This window comes from Triturus cristatus, chromosome 4_2 (genome assembly GCF_964204655.1).
Source record: "Triturus cristatus chromosome 4_2, aTriCri1.1, whole genome shotgun sequence".
Taxonomy (NCBI): Eukaryota; Metazoa; Chordata; class Amphibia; order Caudata; family Salamandridae; genus Triturus; species Triturus cristatus.
The window spans coordinates 700613014-700634225 of record NC_140586.1 but is presented as its reverse complement, the minus strand read 5'-3'; positions in this window follow the sequence as shown (position 1 = coordinate 700634225).

Here is a 21212-nt window from a genome sequence, read left to right as displayed (position 1 = left end):
GCTTTGTAAATGCGTGATATTAAGCCCCGTGGTGACTCAGGGTCTAGTATGATCTGTAACATCTGAGATTCCACTGGTTCAGTGGGGAAATCCATCCAGATTTAGCGGATTGTCCGGGAAACCTTAAAATAATGGATGAATTGGCCTTGATGAAGGTCAAACACATCTTGATGCTCCGCCATCGTAAGGAACGCTCCATTAAGGTACAGATTGCCAGCGGTATTACAGTCACTTGCAAATGATTGCATCAGATCCATAACAGATTGGATCTCACGAATGGGCTTCAGCCAACACAGGGGCAAGATCCTAGCATAGGGGGCCCGATGCAACACCTGCGTAACTGTATGTACATAGGCCACCGCCACCTGTCGGACAATAAAGGGATGGTTTTTCAGAATACCTGCCCCTAACATAAGGCACTGTGGAAGATCTATTTAAGCTCACCGTGTGCATAGGATATTTTTCTCCATATTCAGGCCATTGGAACACCAGTGGACAGCATATTTCAAAAGACCCGCAAAATAATACAGCCCTAGGTCTGGCAGTCCCAGTCCTCCTAGGTCTGTGTTAAGCTTCAGAATAACTAGTTTAACTCTGCTGCGCCTACCTGCCCACACTAGGGACACTAGAAGACTGTTACATTTATGGAAGGTAGCTACTGGATTTCCATACATGGCATTTAGGAGAGCATAAAGACTGCAGGTTAACACAACCATTTTGCTCAGTGCGACTCTACCCATTACCGAAAGCAGCAGGTGCACCCAGAAACGAATGGAGTCCTCCAGTCCTTGGAGGACTCTGTCCATATTAAGACCATATATATAGATGGTTTGAAAAAGACCGCTTAGGCGATTGAAACGCGTCACCTACACCTCTGTGGCCATAATAAACACTTGTTTGAGCAACCCGAGCGTGCTGGAGTCTGTGTTAAATTTTTACAAACAGACGTTGGAACGAAGAATATGTATATATATATATATATATATATATATCTCAAAAGTCAAAGTTGCCGTTTCTTGAGCTGCACTCGCAGGATAACTCCGCTGACACACCACAAGCTCTCCTGCATGACACGCACTTTCTGGTCTCTGCCAACGCGTTTCGGGCACACGCTCTTCTTCCTGGGCAGTTGAGACAAAAATAGGCAAAATGTTAACCACCAGTCACATCCCAATTTATTAACATAATGCGCTTCAAGTGATTTGTTACGCAATGATTCCTGGGACTGGTAGTCTTTATCACATCCATGTGGGTCGCTGCCGATAGTTGTAAGTAAGATAAAAGTTCTTAAAGGCACCATAACATGTCAAATGCAGAAGCACTTGCAGGAATTGATTGAACAAAATCCTCTTAAATAATCACACTCCATCAATGGCTTCCTTTACGTCAGCCGAATTAACATAACTCAGGTGTTCTGTGTTAACCCAACACCACAAATAGTCGGAGGCCGCTCTGAGTGGGTACCATTCGGCTTATGGTTTCAAACAAATTCTGTGGTGTCTACCATAGAGGCAAGCCATGACCAAACCTGTGACCCAATCGAACTAAGGGACTTTGTCACATTTTTATGTTAGTTGAGATTGTCTGAGAAGACAGACACAGACTGCTCTTTTTTAGGTCTCGCTTGACCCAGCGCATGCGCTGGTCTGGCGAGACTTTTTGAGGGGGCTCCAAAAAGTGCTACCAGGCCAGCATAGAGCTACAGTGCATGTGCGCGGGCGCCTGTGCCGCGCTTGACCGCGATTACTTTCACTTTCGCGGCCGCTTTGATGTTTGATCGCAATCGCGATCACTTTCGCGGCCACACGGCCGCTTGGCATAGCCAATAGGTCTCGCTTTTGGGACCTTAAAGTATTTAGTTATGCAACTGTTGCATGGCTAAACACTTATACGGTCCCAAAGGCGAGACCTATTGGCTATGTTTAATATTGTAATGAACTTATCACTGCTTTACGTTTGCTGTGTTATGGTATCACTTGTGTGTCACTGCAGTGATCACATGTGCTGGGTTAAAAACCACCCCTGTCTGATTTTCTTTTTTAAAACATGACGTTGGAATATATCATAGGCAATATGGCAATGGTTTTGATATGACTAATTCTATGATTCTTTTAGGCCTTTACCACTGTACCACTGTGTGAAAATCTACTAAGAACAAAGTAATGAGATCTCTATCTTCTCTTTTCCTTGAATAAGTAGCATTACGGAATAATAGGGAACCAATAGCTGACCCAGTAAAAAGGACCTGATCATGATGGATGCCTGGGCCCCAAGGAGGCTAATCACATGGGCAGAAACATGTGGACAACATAACTTACAAAGGATCTGCATTACACAAAACCCATGTGGGCCTTGGTTTTATTGATGTGATTGGGAAACACCAATAAACCAATAAACCCTCCTTGGATGCACTTTTAGCTTATGGTTAGGGTCCCAGTTTACCTTACCAGTAGGAAGGTAGTTATTAAGTTTAAAAACAGCACAATCTAGTAAAGAGTTCCAGGTCGAGCCCATCACATTCACCTAATATGGGCCGCGTGGTGAGGTGGAGTCCAATGATGAATCATGCCACTTTCTTGAGTTAGGGCCTTCATTCTTCTTAGGAATAATCCTGAGCCAACCCCCTTATACAACGCCCTAGAGCAGAGGATTTTCAATGCATACTTTTTAAAAAATAAATCCAAAGCTCGTGTACTCTTTTGCGGATGTTAGCTATAGGGAAGGTGTACCTTGATCCTCATTTCATCCCACTCCCCGCTCTGTGTAATTTCGTAGAAACTCCAATGGCAGTCGACAATACCCCCATGGAGAGTTTGTGTAGCGTATAACTGGAAGCTTCAGAGAGAGGTGACTACTCCAACCCCGAACTTGTGATGACTGCTGAGGTACAGACGGAATTATGTTGGACTTACCATGGCTTACCAGGCAACGATACAAAAGAAGTACATGAGAGAACAAATGAGCACTTTCAAAGACAAGGAATGATTAACTTTTTAATTATTCATTTGTTGAAATAATTCAGCTCTAACTCGAAAATATACTTTCCTAACTTAAATGCACATGTTGCTTCTTTTTCTCAGTGCTTTGCTTCTGCATTGGTGTTAAATTCTTTTGTAGCTTTTGATATCTCAGTCTTTCTCCCATATATTCCATTCACTCATTCCCCTCAATTGGAAATCATAATTTTTTCTCAGTTCTTCTTCAACAGTGCCCAATAATCATGTTTTAATAGAATCATTTACCAGCTCATCTTTCTCCTGTACAAAAACAGGCACACCATCCTTCCATAAAGTGTTGTTTTAAAGAGTGAATAAAAGCGTATGTTGGCACATTAGCAGATGACCACTTATCCAAAATGCTCCAGCCACCATCTTTGAACTGTATGGACAATCCTGCCATAATCACTTTTCCAGAGCAAAAGCTGCCTCATATCAGACCCAAAGTTCCACTCTGAAAAATGGCAGCCTTTAGCAAGCAGCATGAATGGACTGTGGCAGCTGCCTTAGAACGGGGGTAGTGGAGCAGAGGGGGGTAGAGCGGACGGGGTGAAAAAATAAATAAAATAAACTTACCGCTGATGCACGCCTCTCCTCCGTTCTCACCCGGTCCTAGCAGCACCAGAAGCACCCATGCTCCCAGACTTTCCCAGCCAATCACGACGCAGCAGCATCGTGATTGGTCTGAGCGGCCTGTTTGACCACTCAGGCACTGCCTGGGAGCCTGGGCATGTTCTCCACCTGGCTGTGCAACACAGCCAGGTGGAGTACATGCTAAGTGCGCATGACGGGTTGGCCTTCCCAAAAGGGCCGGCCAACCTGTCATGCGCACTTAGGGAGCGCAAACCAATCCTCACTCTGCTCTGGCGAGCTCAGTCCTGCCCTGACCTGGCTCTTAGTCCCACACAGAAAAATAAAATGATAATAACGTCTTGGTATTGTCATTTGATTTAAAAAATGTTTTACTGCTCAAATAGCAGTGGGGCGATGCTCCTTCGCCATAGTGGAGGAGCTGCCGCTGTGGATGGAGAATCCATTCATTATTGACTTCCCTCCATGGGCCCTAAAATCATGTAAAAAGGCTATGTGAGAAGTCTCTAGTCATACAAAAACAAAATGCATCCCTCTTTCAATTTCTCTAGTTACAATGGTGGAGATTTACTTCATGTTAGAACGCCTTTTTCATAAACACTTGACTAAAAGAAAATATGTTTTTATTAAAAACATTTGGGTTTAATTATTTCGTTATCTACAAAACAGCCTTGAAAAAAAAACTCTGGCTCATTCTCTTGTTCCTTAGACATTTGTGCTCAAATTAGTTATTACAAGCGTTCTCTTTCTCCATAAGGCTCAGCTGTCAGTTCCCTCGCATCATGCTACAATGTCCTAGAATGCAACAAGATGGCTTTCAGGAGTAGGTCTGCAGCTTCCTGTAATGTAGGGTGACTCCTCTATGTTTGGAGTGCAGGAGACTCTTTGCTCTCATTTTAATTTACACTGTTTTAGTTCCTTAAAAAAATGCAATTAAAACGTTTCCCACCAGAGATGTCACAGAGGCTGTGGCTACATTGGTAGGAAAACATTGATAGCAGTTTCCCTTAATTTTTAGGGTGAGGGGTAACAACTTTTTGTTCATAGGCATGTTTTTAACTCCGCCTTCAGACAGATTTAGCTGTTACCAGGATCGTTTGTCATGACCTATCCAAAACGTTTGATAGTGGGCTTTTGGGTCAGACCCATCAGAGTATTTCTCGCTCAGCTTCATGCTATTGGCAAATAGAGGACTGATTTCCCATTCTTCATGCAACACAACCCAGCAACCAAAGTTGCTGCGCTGCATTGATGAAAGAGAGAGCTATGCCAATGAGATATGGCACTGCTACTCTCTTCCGAAGCGCTGGAGCACTGTCTGGCTGCCCTGCAGCACACACCTTTGCACCATACTGCAAATGTGACAGTGTGAGTCTAGAGTAGCCCCTTCAGTGCCCGCCCCTTTCCCCGCCCTGTGCCGGGCGTTTCATTAGCGGGCGGGGTTTATGACGAGCTGGTCTCGTCATGGGCACAGCGCAACCGCGGCCCATGACGAGACCAGCTCGTCATGGGCACTGAAGAGGGTAGGGTATCATTCCAGTACAAAATACTATAGTTTGCCTCGTTTTTACACTTTTCCTACCTTGTTTGTGTATTTTACAGTACAGCACTCATACAAAATTAGAATAGTGTGGAGGAAAAAAAAGGAGGCATAATTTGTGGGTTGAAAGCCCTGTCTACAAATGTTAGGAGATGGTTGGGTGGTCACGTGAGTATGCTCCTGTGCCACCCATAGTAACGCACCCTTGCGTAAAGTAATGCAAAGCAGTGCATGTTACTTTTCAGGTAATCTTCCAATGCAAAACAGGTTTTGCTCTAAAAAGTAAACAACAAATCAACAACTTGTGCCAGTTTGAGTCACTTTTGGTGACCTTGCACTGGTGCACAGTGTTGCTAAATCTCTCCTTAGGTAATTTGTGCCACCTGCCAGGCATGTTTCCCATCCATTGCATTAGGTGCATCATTTTTTAAAATTTTTATTGAGCAGAGCCGACAAGAAGCAACCACCATTGTTTACATAGAACAAAAAACTTGAACTGTAAGCAACGCAAATCCATGTTCATTAATTAATAATTACAAATAGCAGCCGAAAAAGAAAATACCGCCATCAAATTAACAATAAAAAAAAATGATCCCAGACCCTCGAGAATTTCTTAGTTGCCCCCACCGTTTGGCATTGGCTTCTTCAAAGGACATTGTCCGTTTCATCTTTATCAGCCATTTCTCAAATAAAGGTATTTCTAATGATCTCCAGTTTTGTAAAATCAATGAATGGGCAACCAACATAACAATTGCAAGAAAACGTCCCTCATCTTTCGAAAGTAAAGCCTCCCTAGTACCTATCCCGAACAAAGCAGCTTCTGCTGAGGGTTCATACATTTTCTTAATTGCCCTACTAAAATAAGCAAAAATGCTTTCCTAGAATTTTTTTCACTTAGGGCAGGAAAAAAAAGTATGTCGCCATCCCCCTTCTGCTAAGGTACCACAATGAAAGCAACTATGTACCACGTCTGGATATATTTTATTTAATGCTTCTGGAGTATAGTATGCCAGCCATTGGGCAAGGAATGCCATTCTTTTATAGTTAGCAGCTCTCAAAGCCTTATTACCTAAAGTTGAAATCTTTTGCCATTCCTGATAAGAAAAAACACATTGTGTATGAACTTCAACTTTCTCCGGCATCTTTAACACCAAAGGAGATTCATCTTGAGAGTTCAATAAACGGTACCAATTGCCCACTCCAGATAGTCTCGAAACATATAATGCAGAAGCAATTCTACCTGGGGGGATGTTAAATATAAAATTATATTTTTTCAAAAAATTAATAATTTGAATGAATTCAAAAAAGGAAGGTTTATTGGGACTCAAACTTCTGGCCTGTACTTCTTCCCAAGTAATCAACCTGCCCTGAATACCCAATTTATTAATGATCCCCATGCCAGAATCATTCAATTTTTTCAATTGAGTAGAATGAATATATAAACCTAAATCTCGACACTCAGTTAAATTTAATGAAAAAAAGCCAGAGAAATCTTTTTGTTTAAAAATAATGCAAAGTCTATTTGAAAAATCTATTAACATTTTATATCTTGTTCTCTTTGGGAGTTTAGATGTCTTTAAAAAAGTAGGAAGTTGAATTCCGGCCTCTTGGATCATTTTGTTGATAAAAAAATTGTCAACTCGATGCGGTTTAGATAATAAACATGCTACATAATCAAAAAATGATGCATCTTAATATGAACGAATATTTGGAAGTGCCAACCCACCCAGCTGAGTATCCAATTGCAGAATTAGCAGCTTAACTCTAGCTTTCTTTTTATTCCACACAAATGCCCTAATCATAGAATCAATCCCTTTGAAAAAACTAGCGTTAACCTTTACCGGAATGTTAGTAAACAAAAATATCAAAAGAGGTAAATAGACATCTTAATCAATGCCACTCGTCCTATCAAAGCTAAAGGACGATTAGACCATTTATCCAACAGTTTCTGGATCTTGATACTGGTGGCTTCATAATTATTCTTGACCAATTCCCCATAATGACCTGTAACGTAAATTCACAAATACCGTATGGGATCGGTTTTCCTTGCCTGTTGTTTTAGTTCTTCTGGGAGGCATGCTGGCCCAGAATTTAACATTAAAATTTCAGTTTTAGAGGGATTAATTTTATATCCCCCTATTTGTTCAAATTTCTTAAATTCTACCATTGTTGACTGCAAATTTAATTTTTATGGATCTAGATATAAAATAGCGTCATCAGCAAAAAGTTTCAATTTTGCCATTCCATCGATTGGGGATCTAGTATTCGTATTGGCTCATAATCTGATAGCTAAAGGTTCAATAAAAAAAAGTGAACAAAAGGGGTGATAAAGGGCAGCCTTGCCTGGTCCCACGATTTATCTCTATTAACCCTGCTTGGTCTCCGTTAACTATTATCTGTGCCTGTGCACCCAGATAGATATTTTTAATCATGGTTATTACTGAGGATGAGAATCCAAATCTAAAAAGTGCATAAAATAATGAATCCCAATTAACTAAATCAAAGGCCATTTTTGCATCAACCATCATACTGCAGGCAGGTGTCTTATTGATATTAAAATAATCTAGGGCTTGAATCAAAAAGCGGGTATTAGTCGTCATCATACGGCCCGCTATAAACCCTGTTTGATCCCCATGAATCACTTCCTTAGCTGCTGAAGTGATACGTTGTGCCCAGATCTTCATAACATTTTTATAGTCGGTGTTTAATAGACTGATGGGTCGATAAGAATTCAAATTATTGGATGGTTTACCCTTTTTTACAAAACTAATTACTATCGCTTTTTTAAATTCAGACGATACCGACCCTTCCGTTTTAATGTGATCAAAAAACTTTTCCAAAAAAGAGGTCAACTCCTTCACAAAACATTTATAAAATTTGCTCGGGATTCCATCCTCGCCACAAGCTTTAGCTCCGGCCAAAGACTTAATAACTGCCGATATCTCGGCTTCTGTAATTCTCATCTGTAGCATCGTAACTAGGTTCTGATATATTGTCGGTGCTTGAAGTGAAGCAAAATACTCCTGAATCATCTCCGAATTAACCGAATATTTAGTAGCATATATTTGTTGAAAATGATTGACAAAGATTCGAGGAATGTCAGCTCTGTCAGTAACTAATGGATTTTTTTGGGAATCTATTATTTCTATGATGCAAGCGGATTCTTGTCGAGCCCTAGTTGACCAAGGCAGCATCTTACCCACCATTTGACTTTCTTCGCAGACTTTCTGAAAGTATGTCTGGGAGCTATTTATTTCTTCTAAGATGAAAAAATCTCTTAATGCTTTCCTAGCCTGATCCAGCTGAGTCCAATTTAAGGAACCCACCGTTTTAGAAGCATGGACCAATGACTGCTGGAGCTGTCCTATTTTATCTAAACGCTCCCTAGTTTTCTTAACGGAGGCGGCAATCATCTGCCCGTGGGCTGCGGCCTTAAAATCCCCCCAGACAGAAAAAATATCAGCAGTCTCTTCATTAATGGAAAAATAATCTTTTATCCAGCATCTAAACTCTTCAAGCCATACTGGATCTTGAAGGAGAAGGCGGTCCATATGCCACTTGGACTTATGCTTTTTAGAGAAACCCATTTCCATAGATACTTGAACATAAGCATGATCGGAAAAGGTGTTGGTACCAATATCTGCATCTCTAAAAATCAATGAACGTGAAATCAATAAAAAATCGATTCGAGATGCAGTTTGATGTTGGCGTGAGGAGCAAGTATATTGACGAGCAGTTTGGTTAAGAAAACGCCATGCATAAATTAACTGAAGATCTTCTACCAAAGCGTCAAAAAGCATCTTAGTTTTAGGTTTCAGTTGTTTTTTCCATCTATTTGAAGTATCCATTTTCAAATCCTGAATGTAATTAAAATCACCTCTAAACACAATTTGCCCCGAGACCCCAATCAAAAGTTTATAGAGTGTACGTAATGCAAATTCCTCATCAGATATTGGACCATAATAACTAACAAAATTCAAAAGCTGACCATTCAACGACACCTGAAACCTAAATCCACCTCCCCTGGGGATCCCTTTGTTCCTGAAGAAACTCCCAGTCAAATTCCTGAGAAAAATAAATAGCAACCCCCCGCATTGCAACACCCGCTGAAGCAAAAAAAAACCTATGAAAACATTCCTGGAATATAACATTGTGGGGTATTAGTTTTCAGATGAGTTTCCTGGAAAAAAAAGAATTTGAGGTTTTAAAGTAACTAACCACCTAATCAAGCCACCGTATTTACGTCTATTCAATATTCCATTGACGTTTACAGGAAAAATTTGACATTTACTGGATAGACTCATTCTGTCAAATAAACATACTATTCTAGATTGATTCCTGCACGATTTAGCGCCTTCCTGATAGCACCTGCTCATTTTTCCTATTAATCTCAACCACCCTAACCATCCCTCAACAAAAACCCTCCTTCCCTTAGGAAATGTGGTTGGTCCCACTATCCACATACTCCATCCCCCCTGTGCACATACTGGTGCCCTGATATTGCACCAAAGAGTGACCTCCCCCCACTCCCAGAAACAAAAGCAATTCTTCAAGATTAAGACTCTGCAATCCTTGAAACAACTATGCCCAAAGGAGAAATCTTAAGAAAAACAGAAACAGAAACAACAGAGAAAACATCCAGCCAGTTATCTTCCAACTGAAGTTGCCTTAAGCAGCTCCTGTGCTTCTTCTAAACGAGTAAATAAATGAAACTTTCTGTGAACAAGAACTTTGAGTTTGGATTGCTGTGCAATCGAAGCTTGTGCCCCTTGAGCTTTAAACAAATAAAGTAACTTGACAAACTCTTTGCGTCTTCTGGCCGCCGCTGCTGACATGTCAGAGAATATTCTGCATTTTACTCCATTTTCAGTTTCAAACTGCCTCATCTGGATTGCATTTGTCAGTACTTTTTCCTTAACGCGGTAATCCGCGAAGTTGACAAGTATCGTGCGAGGGCACTTCTCGTTAGGAGAAAGATGAGCGGGGACCCGATGCGCCCTTGTTAATGTTAAGTCCCCCGAAAAATCAGGTATCACAGCCTTCTTTATAAACGTCTCAACCCACTTGAGAGTGCCACCCCCTTCAAGCCGTTCCGGTACACCAACTAACCGAAGATTAGAGCGGCATGAAAAATTCTCAAGTTCCTCAATCTTGTTCTCCATAATTACTTTTTCACGGGAGACTGAATCCACTTGTTGAAGAAAACCATTCATTCAGGCCCGGACTGGTGCTTTCGGGCACCGGGCAATCCCCCGGTAGGCTGGATGGGGTGGGGGCTGGTTTTCCAATAGGGGGCCGGTTTTGTGGCTGGGGGGCCGATTTTCAGTCCGACCGTCGTGGGACCGTGAGACTGTCTGACTCTCAGTCCGACAGACTGAAGTCAGTCAGACTTCCAAGTTCCCAGCAAAAGCAAGACTACTACTCCGACCGAGTCCGCTCTTGAGTGCAGCTGCAGGGAAAACAGCAGCAAGCCTGATTGACCCGTGCAGTGTGCAAGTGGAACCGAACATTCAGGAGGAGGAGGTGCCTCTGCGCAGCGCGCAGAACGATGCACTGACTCCTCCTCCGCCGCGTCTGTGCGCCTCTCTAGGGTGCGGCTGATGTCATCCCCGCATGCGCATTGGGCCTCGCGCTATTTAAACTGCGCGCCTGCCTGCAGCATCGGGAGTGACGACGAGCAGAGGTCCGCACTTCTTGATCTTGGGCGGCCATAATTTAATTATTTTATCCTAGGCTAGCCCGCCGATGTAGCCCCCCTGTGTCTACAGACTGCCACCAACAGCAGGTGAGTAAGTAACGTTTTTCTGGCACCAAATTAATTAATATGACATTGATTCATCATGGTGGGTGGCACAAACAGTTGGCGGGCGTCGCGCCTCGTGCAGTGGTGGTGACGGGTGGTGGTCTCGAGATTCCATTACCGTGTATGCACAGCTCTGTCCTCTGTGTACATGCTGAGGCCTCTCGCCTGCTAGCGCCTTGTTTAACCTTCACTGAGCTACCCATTCCTGAGCTGAGCGCTCAGCTTCTCACGGCACCTTCGCGGGTGCAGGCAATAAAATCAAAATGTGTAATTATGATGATGAATCAATCATCATCATGATTACAATTTTTGATTTGGTGGCGCGCATGGTGCGGGCGGGCAGGCCGCGATTAAAGTAGGAGAATTTAACTAAGCTAATGCAACAGGCTGGCTGGCTGCTTTTTTCGTTCTCCTACTTTAATCACGGCCTAGGCATGGGTTTGATTAATATTAGTGATCAGCATTTGCTGTAACTTTAAGGGATTGGGCATGAAATCTGTAGGCTGCACCGAGCTATTTTTGCACTTAGTTTGAGAAACTATTCAGTGAGATGCAGACACACTTTAATGTGGTAAATCACTGGCAGAGCTACGCATGAAACCTTTTTCATGGGCATTTAATCTCACTGCTTTCCTTCGATCCATACCCCATGTCTAACCTTCCCATGTCAACTCCTCCTTTCTGTCCCTCAAAACTTACACCTGTTTGTATCTCTTCATATTTTCGTCTCCCTTTCTCTCCTTTGCCAAGTCTGTCTTACTCTCCCCTATTCAGTCTCTTCCTTTTTCTCTCTCTACCTACGCTCAGTTGCGTTTCTTAATTCTCTTCCTCTTGAATTTACCGGGGGTTCTTTCGTCTCTTTTCCCCATCTTTACCTCTCACTGCCTCCTGCTTCTGCATCACTCTACCTTCCTTCCATCTCATTGGCGACTGGTGGCTCGGAATTTCGTAGCTATTTGTTTCTGTTTTTACACGAATACAATGAATAAAATCGTGTTTCTGTGCCATCACAATACTTTTGCAATGTCTTCTCGCCCTCTTTTGAGCGGTATGTCAAGTCATACATTTCCCTATCTCGTTTACAATTGAACAGGGAACTCGCTGGCCGCACACAATAAATTAACTGATTGGTAAGGTTGGCAGCGTGTGATCGCGCACCAGAGCTTGCTCTCTGTTTGCCAAACAGGTGACCTACTGTATAATCAAGGCCCAGGAGGAGCGCGTGCACTGCTGCTGGAACCCTGTGAGCACCGGTATTCTCCCTGTCTAAGGAGAAGCTCCAGTCCTCCAGGAGAGAAAACTGAGAAATGCTGGAATTCCATAACGACGAGTACCGGCCCATTTAAAACACAGGTCATGATGACCAGTCGGCAGGGTTTCTTGACCCTAGAGCCAGAAAGGCCATCATTGTAGTACAACTGTACCCAGCGGTGCATCCTGTAAACCTGACCCCATGGTGTCCATTGAAATTGCCATATCAATCATGGGCCTTAGTGATAACTCCTAACAGTGAAATCTACTTATTTTTGACTAAAAACCGGAGGTAATCGTATGATCACACATTTGTTTTGCACTTTGAGGAGCAAAGGAAAGTGAGGCTGACAAATGTGATGTAAAAAAAGTTGTCTGTTACTTTGGATCTGCTGCAGTTTACAACAAGTTTTGAAATGCTGACTCGGAGGGGTCCAAGTTTGGTCCAGGAAGGCTGGATCCTTGGCTGGTGTTGGGATAAGCACAGACTGTGTAATGTGTTTCATTTCAGACTCGGTGGATGTGCATTTATCTCATGTCCATAACCTTAAAACGTCTCTATGACTATGGACCTTTTCGGTTAAGTGTTGCCTGCTGTCAATATTGGGACGTGCTCTGTCTAGCATGCATGTTGCCCCATAGGTGTCTGAAGTGGAGCCAGTCGGGGTGGAGAGCCTACTTGAGTGTGGCTAGCAGTGACTTCGTTTGGAGAGCCGATCATGCAGAGAATGAGAAGGCTACTGTGATTGCTGCCTCAGCCTCTCGGGACTGCAGGGGGATGGGGAGGGGGGGGCGGCCGGGGCCACCGAAAGTAAATCACAGGCCCAATTAAAAAATGTTTAGATTACTCCTCTCGAAATCGGAATGGTTGTATTAAAAATGCAGAAATGGCTGCTGTGTGTTGTGGTCGCAAATTATACATTCTTTAATGTTCAACAATTAAACTCAGAAGCCACATAAGCGTGATTTGCCTCAATAGTTCAGCCAGTGGGGAAGAAAGATGCTTGTGCGACCAGATACTCTCCTTGCGACACTGGGTCTGGTTTGATCTGTGCAGATATCACGAGCATTACCGTACGGTGGCTGTAATAATGGCAGGCCAGGCTTAGACATACAGGTGTTTTACTGCGTAGAAGGGGTGGGGAATGAGAGATTGGGAGGTAATGTGTTTTTGTTAGTGTGTGAGAGCGAGACAGAGGTGCTAATCTGTGTTTGTGTGTGACAGCGAGACAAAGTATGTATGTATTTACATGTGTGCAAAAGCCATATTGTTTCTGTTCGTATGTTTGAGTGGGAAGCAGAAACACGCATACACAATGGCGGTGTGTGCGTGCAAGCGAGAGTGTGGGTGTGAGAGAGAAGATTAAGGGGAGACTGTGTGTGAGAGGGAGAAACAGAGAGAAATACGAATGGATTTTTTTTCATTCTTTGGCTAGGGGGTTAGTTTACCTCTGTAAATACCCTTATATGTCACCTTCCACATTCTGCCTAAAGTGGTATTGAAAAGTGTGACCATACCCTTAAAATAGTGCAGCACATGAACCTACAAGCAGTGTTTTTATAGTTACACACGGTTACATGAAGCGCTTCAACAGCCACAGTCCCCAAATGTGAAGTGTATGTGTGTCGGTCTTCCTGGGAGGTCGTGCCACTAGACAATGCACACACTGCAGGAGTGAAAGCGACCAGAGAATGTTTACCAACATGGTGCACTCCATGAGACTGCATGCAGTGTTCACTATTTTGATATGAAAACGTTTAGCAGCCAGACATGCCCCCAAACATGCAGTCATGAGTTGTCACTTCAAAGCAGCTGAACATATGTACTTATCCTTCCTTCTAGAACAACTATGCCATAACAGAGTGGCCATGCATGTGATTGCCCATGTATAGTCTTTGTGACATGTCTTGTTTGCTGTGGGTACCCGTTTCTATCAGAGAAACCACAAAATGTTACTGACTGGCAGGCATATGGGAGAGAGAACTGCCTTCCCAGCAATTCTAGCGCCTACACATTCTAACTTCTACCTGCTGCAAGTGCTTTTTTTGCTGAGAACGCCGCCCAACCAAACTCCTGGTGAAAGAGCACACTGGGGGAGTGGGTGGAGGGGGAGCTCATTCGCACTGCCTTCTACGTCTATAGAAACGCAGGGGCCATGCCCTGCTGCAGGCTGGCAGGTCTGCTGTCACGCGCATCTGTTGGGCACACGGTACTGCGGACGCATTCAAAGGTGTAAACTGTACACAAGCACTCTCGCGCCTGCCAGTACAAATCCCCGTGCCAGGGACTCTGCTCACTACAGAAGATGGCTTGAAATGCCGCACCTCCAGCCTGCGCAAGATCTGACTGACCCATCCACCTTTCGATGTCTGTAATTGTGGCATGGGAGGAGGGGGGGGGGGCACTCTCTCCCCGCCGCATATCTGATGGAACCTCGTGCATATAACGAACACCCCAGCGTGCCCTGCCCTTACTGCAGGGGTGAGCCCGTTTTTGCCAACTCACTCTGATCCCACGAGGCACACAAGTCAAACTGTGATCGCTTTGGCAATTCCGACAAACTAAAATAAATGGCTTGTATTTTTTTTTCTTGCATTGTGAGCAGCCCTCCTTTTAAATGTACCTTTTTAGAGAGTGGCCGCCTGACTGTAAACCCAGCAGGTATAAGCAAATCTCCTTAAAAAGGAGGGGGGTTCCAGCTATTACCACATTGCCACTAATTAATCTCCAAAACGCCTCTCGCAAGAGTAGTAACGCAAGATCTGGGCTTGGTGCGTGTGCTCGCCGTTGTGTTCAACCAGGACTTCTCTGTGACGCAGACGTGACCTCAATTTCCTATTATCACAGGTGCATTACATATCTTATAAAAGGTGGCTCCAAGCTTATGGGAGGCCCCACCGGATACACCCATCGCACAATAACGCACTAGCTGGAGTTTGTGAGCCCACGGATGTGCCGATTCCAGTGTATAAAACATCTGTATGGTCTAGAGCGCCTTATTCGTTTTTATAGTAGCTTTATATTTCCTTTTCATATGAATGCATTTTTAATGCCGGCGTTCCTGAAATATTGAAAACCTAACACACAAAAAAGAACTATGTTTTGGAAGGCCCACCTCTTATATTTCGTAGCACTGTCCCTGGACAGCATGAAAAGATCTCATCATCGGTTTATTTTGATTGCAAGTTTCATCTACATTCAGGGGAAGAAACCACAAAAAGGCAAGTACAAAAGGGTCAGAGACAAAGAGAAGGGACCGAGAGTGAAACAAAAAGCGAAAATCAAGGTGGAAGAGAGATGAAAGTAAGAAGAAAAGACAAATGCGGACAGATAAGGGAACAGTGTGATCGCTCTCGCGCCCTCTCTCTCTCGCGCTCTCTCTGGCTCCATCACGCGCTCTCTATTTATCCCTCTCAATCTCTCTCTCTATACCTGTCCCCCTATCGCTCTGTCACTCCCTCCCTTGTCCTGATGTTCTTTAAGGTCATCATCTACTATTTACAGTGCTTTGAAAGTTGATACAATTTGAATATGTAATGAAAAATGTGCTGTAAAATTCACCATTTTGGTCTGTCGTTTTCCCAAATTTTCTTGGAGACCATGCCCCCCCCCCCCCCCCACCCCCCCTAGTGGCGGTCGGGCGCGCTCGCGACGCGCCGGATGGGGGCTGGTCTGGCAAAATTTGCCAGGGCTGCTTTCAGTTCCCAGTCCGGCCCTGCATTCATTTGGTCTTCTAAGGAGGAAATCCTTGATTCAGCCTCATGGACACGACCCGGAAGACTAGCAACTGCTTCCTCTATTTTTCCCAGTCGCTGCTGAAAAAATAACATTTCTAACTGCTGTGTTTTCTTCATGTCTCGAATTTCCTCGAGAATCATATTTAAGATAGTTTTAATATCCATCTGACATGAGACCGCCTTCTCATCCTGGAATACAAAGTCTGTTTTTTTAGTTCCTTGCTGAGGCCCACTAATATCTAAATCGATCCCAGGATCTAATAAGATAGAGCTACTTTCCATCAAGATGTTAGTGCCTGGAAGAGCTGAAAGCACTTGTTGTTCTGACGGAGCATGCTGATCTTGCTTATCTGGCTGGCCCTGAGATTGGGCCAGGATGATGCCGTTTGATTGCGTTTAAAGGTCATTTGAACTGGTATGGAGAAGAGAGGGCGGAGACTGAGGAAGTGGAGTCGCGATGGTCATCGCCTCGGTTGAAGCATTAAGTAAAAACGGAGTCAAGGGACCTGTAGATGGTACCTGTGCCTGTGAGGAGTGTCCTCCTAAAAGAGGCAACCCTGGAGATGAAGAGGAGAGTGACCCCGAAAAAGGTACTGATTCCACAGGTATGGCTCCTGTTGTAGAATCCCCTGTCGCCCCCAAAGTATCCTGTTCGAAAGAATCACTTCTCGGTTTATCAGTCAAAGTAATAGGAAGTAATACCTTCTTAACAAAGAGAGGGAAATCTTTAGAATTTTTCTGCTCCTGATTTGACCGAACATTAGTAATCCCTGGTTGAATAGTCAAGTTTTGGTCCCTGGGAGCAACTTCTGGAGGCTCCATCGATCAGGTGCATCATTTTCATAGGGATAACCATGTTGCAGTTGCCAGTTTGTTTGGCTGCCTTTCCTGGCGCTGGAGAAGTTGATGAGGAGACGACAGTGTTGGTGGAATCCCTCATGGGACTGAGCCTCTTCCTACCGCTCATAGACAGGGCTGCTCCTCCATTTGAGCGGAGAAGCGTCGCCCCACAAGTCCTAGAGCTGAAAAATAAAATGGTAATAAAGTTTATTTATTACCATTTTATTTTTCAGCAACCCGTCCCGAACTAAGTGTCAGGAAGGATGAGCCGGGGCCAGTGCTGCCAAGTGGCACCAGCAGGATGCTGTGCGCTAATATATAAAATGTGCATGTCTCTTTGGCCGGCCGTCTTATGACGGCCAATCAGACATGTGCATTTTAAACTTCTCTAACCTAGCTGTCTTAGACAGCTAGGTTAGGGAAAGCGTAAGCCTCCAGTGCTCCTGAGAGCGCTGAGTGAGGCCGCTCCCTCCATTCCTGATGCTTCTCTCATGCTGTGAGAGCAGTGCCAGGATTGGATAGTGCAGTTTCCTGGGTCTGGAACTTCGAGAAGACACCCGAGGTAGGAGGACATTGCGTTGGAAGGTAAGTCTATTTGATTTATTATTATTGTTTTCTTTCTTGTGCCCCCGCCATACCACCCACGGTACATGCCAGCCGCCACTGCTCATAGGCTTTAGCATGCCTATTGTACCACCACTGGCATTGAACTGCCCTCTTCTCTGCATATGTAAGATGGCCTCTGTAGCATATTCCGTGAGAAACTGCCAAGAACCTATAGCTAGGGCTGCACCTCGTCATCGCTGTAATCCACACACTGACATGCGTATACCCCTGAAAGCTGTAGTCAGTGCAAGAAATGTTAGCCTTGGTTAAAACCACAGTTTTACTCTTCTCTGTTCCAATAAAGCTGTGTTTTGTAGTTATGCAAACAGTGACATATAGATACAGAATGGGCATTATCCTGCTTTTTCACATGCACTCAGATTGGATCAGGGGACATGTTATACATGTTCCCTGGGGGCACAACAGATGTGTGCACCCGCCTTTACACCCCCAAGGTACTTTAGTATTACAGAAGGGGCGGCAGACACTTGTGCAGCTCCTTCTGCAATACTGATAGCGCTTGTTCACATGTAGCGCCAGCGATATTTCTAGAGGGCATTCCCTCATTTGAATGGGGGCGTGGTCTCATGCAAATGAGCGAATCTCTTTGCCTTTGCACCCGGTCCATACAATGGACATGGGCGCAAAAGCAAAGAAACTGCCAGGAGGGGCTCTGAAAAGTTCATCACAAAAAGGTGGCGCACTGTCAATGCGCACCCTGAGGGCAGACATCTAGAGGGGACAAAGGGGCTCCCATGGAATCTCCAGTCATCCCCTTGTAAGCAAGTGCAGACTCGCTCACTACACCAGCCCGCAAGGGGATCTCTGTCCCCTCTCTAAAGTGCATGCGGTTTGCCACCTGCATAGGGTAATAAGGATTACAGCAACCACTCCTTATTTCACTGAATGTGCTTCCCTCAGGACAGCCCGAGTCAATGGTTGCCCTGCGGGCAGAGGATTCATTGTAATCTGACGCACTGTTCATGTTTGCGCCTGGTGCACCCATTTAAAGGTGTACTGTGGCACAAACATGAACAGTGTGCCTGATATATATACGGGCTCTGGTCTCCAACTGGGTATTTATTCATGAACGTTCATTGCCATAGGTATTCTTGAAAATTATGTATTGCATTCCCCATAATCTCAGTTGGAAGATATTTCCAGCCACTCCCCCTTGTGTTACTACTGGTCCCCTTCAGATGGCCCCTCCCCAACGCATACAAACACACATGGTTATTGTATAACCTCATACTCAAACTCAACCATCAATTAACAAGCACTTTCACTAACAAAACGTCAGACCTATTAGCTTTGACAATGCTTGTTTAAGATGAGACTTATGTAGGCATGTAGGCAGCGGATGCAACATTCAGCATACATTTGTGAACAAGTCAGGGATCAGCAATAAAGCTAAAATACCTTAGATTTAACATTTACAAAAACATCGTGCAATACTCACAGTTCCTATCTGTTCATAGTGACCCTCCTTCTGTTGTGGCGCCAAAGCTTAGAAACAAAACCAAAACATGAGATTCAGTCCGTCAGACAGTGTTTTGGAAGATAAGAATGGTTCAGGGGTCCATGCCAATGATGCACAACATGTCCTGTTATTCTATGCTACTTTATGTTGCTATCTTACTTTTTCTAACTCATTCAAGAACTGGCTACACACTGATTCAGACCTTATTAAGCCACACTTGCTTTAAGTGTGCAAAGACACTTGCATAAGCCTGATTTGCAAGCACTACAGATCAACTCTACCTTTGTGTTAACACTCCAAGTGAGGTCATGAACTGACACAGCCAGCCTCTTCGAATTATGTATGTTGAATGCGCACGTGCATCACACCAGTCTATAGGAATGTTGGCAACGGAGAACATTTTGCAAAGTTATTGCTGTTTAAATATGTGCCAATTTAAACTTATTCTCGCCGTAGTGTGATTTGTGAATTGTAATGTCAAAAACCAGCGAGATTTGTTTGTGTGTCACATCGTAGCCAAAGCGTCTGCACAGCTATGGCCCAAATTATGGAAAGGGATGAGAGTAAAAATTAAATGTGCTGTAAACCTCGTTTTCGTAGCAGAAGTGCTTTGTTTCTGACGTCTCTGTTCCTGGCAAGGGGCCGGAAATTCCTAAGTAAATAGAATTCCACAAAGCACTATCCTAGTGACTACAGGTCAGATGTCATCATGAATCTCACATTCCACACCACACCGTCCAAATACACCATCGCCCCTGCACAGTCAAAGAAAAGTGGTCTGTAATAGGCAATGTTGACTATTAATCATAGGCGTCATGCACTCCAGAGGTTGGCGCTGGGCCAAATTCACAATGTTTCTCCCAACACTAAGGGCCTTATCTACAGTTTGGAAGACAGGGAAGTGAAGCTTGCCCTCGAACCACAGTTCAAATCAAGGAACACAAAATCCAGATTTTATGCTTTTTTGAAACATGATAAATTGTGCGATTCAAGCCCTGTGAGCAAAGTCCATACACAGCTGGGGTTGACTGCCTGTGGCTGGTTGGGTGGAGGCCATGGGGGTAGCCCCCACTGCGCAGGACCAAAGACCGCTCACAGCAAGGTTTTGCAATCCTTTGGCAGGTTTGGCACAGCGCCTAGACACAGGCCAGGAGCTGTGGGCAATCCCTGCAGTGCACGGCCAAAGTCCATACACAGCGGGGGCTGGCTGCCTGTGGCTGGTTGGGTGGAGGCCATGGGGGTAGCCCCCACTGCGCAGGACCAAAGACCGCTCACAGCAAGGTTTTGCAATCCTTTGGCAGGTTTGGCACAGCGCCTAGACACAGGCCAGGAGCTGTGGGCAATCCCTGCAGTGCACGGCCAAAGTCCATACACAGCGGGGACTGGCTGCCTGTGGCTGGTTGGGTGGAAGCCACGGGGGTAGCCCCCACTGTGCAGGACCAAAGACCGCTCACAGCAAGGTTTTGCAATCCTTTGGCAGGTTTGGCACAGTGCCTAGACACAGGCCAGGAGCTGTGGGCAATCCCTGCAGTGCACGGCCAAAGTCCATACACAGCGGGGGCTGGCTGCCTGTGGCTGGTTGGGTGGAGGTCACGGGGGAAGCCCCCACTGCACAGGACCAAAGACCGCTCACAGCAAGGTTTTGCAATCCTTTGGCAGGTTTGGCACAGCGCCTAGACACAGGCCAGGAGCTGTGGGCAATCCCTGCAGTGCACGGCCTAAGTCCATACACAGCTGGGGTTGGCTGCCTGTGGCTGGTTGGGTGGAGGCCACGGGGGTAGCCCCCACTGCGCAGGACCAAAGACCGCTCACAGCAAGGTTTTGCAATCCTTTGGCAGGTTTGGCACAGCGCCTAGACACAGGCCAGGAGCTGTGGGCAATCCCTGCAGTGCACGTCCAAAGTCCATAGACAGCGGGGGCTGGCTGCCTGTGGCTGGTTGGGTGGAGGCCACGGGGGTAGCCCCCACCGCGCAGGACCAAAGACCGCTCACAGCAAGGTTTTGCAATCCTTTGGCAGGTTTGGCACAGCGCCTAGACACAGGCCAGGAGCTGTGGGCAATCCCTGCAGTGCACGGCCAAAGTCCATACACAGCTGGGGTTGGCTGCCTGTGGCTGGTTGGGTGGAAGCCACGGGGGTAGCCCCCACTGCGCAGGACCAAAGACCGCTCGCAGCAAGGTTTTGCAATCCTTTGGCAGGTTTGGCACAGCGCCTAGACACAGGCCAGGAGCTGTGGGCAATCCCTGCAGTGCACGGCCTAAGTCCATACACAGCTGGGGTTGGCTGCCTGTGGCTGGTTGGGTGGAGGCCACGGGGGTAGCCCCCACTGCGCAGGACCAAAGACCGCTCACAGCAAGGTTTTGCAATCC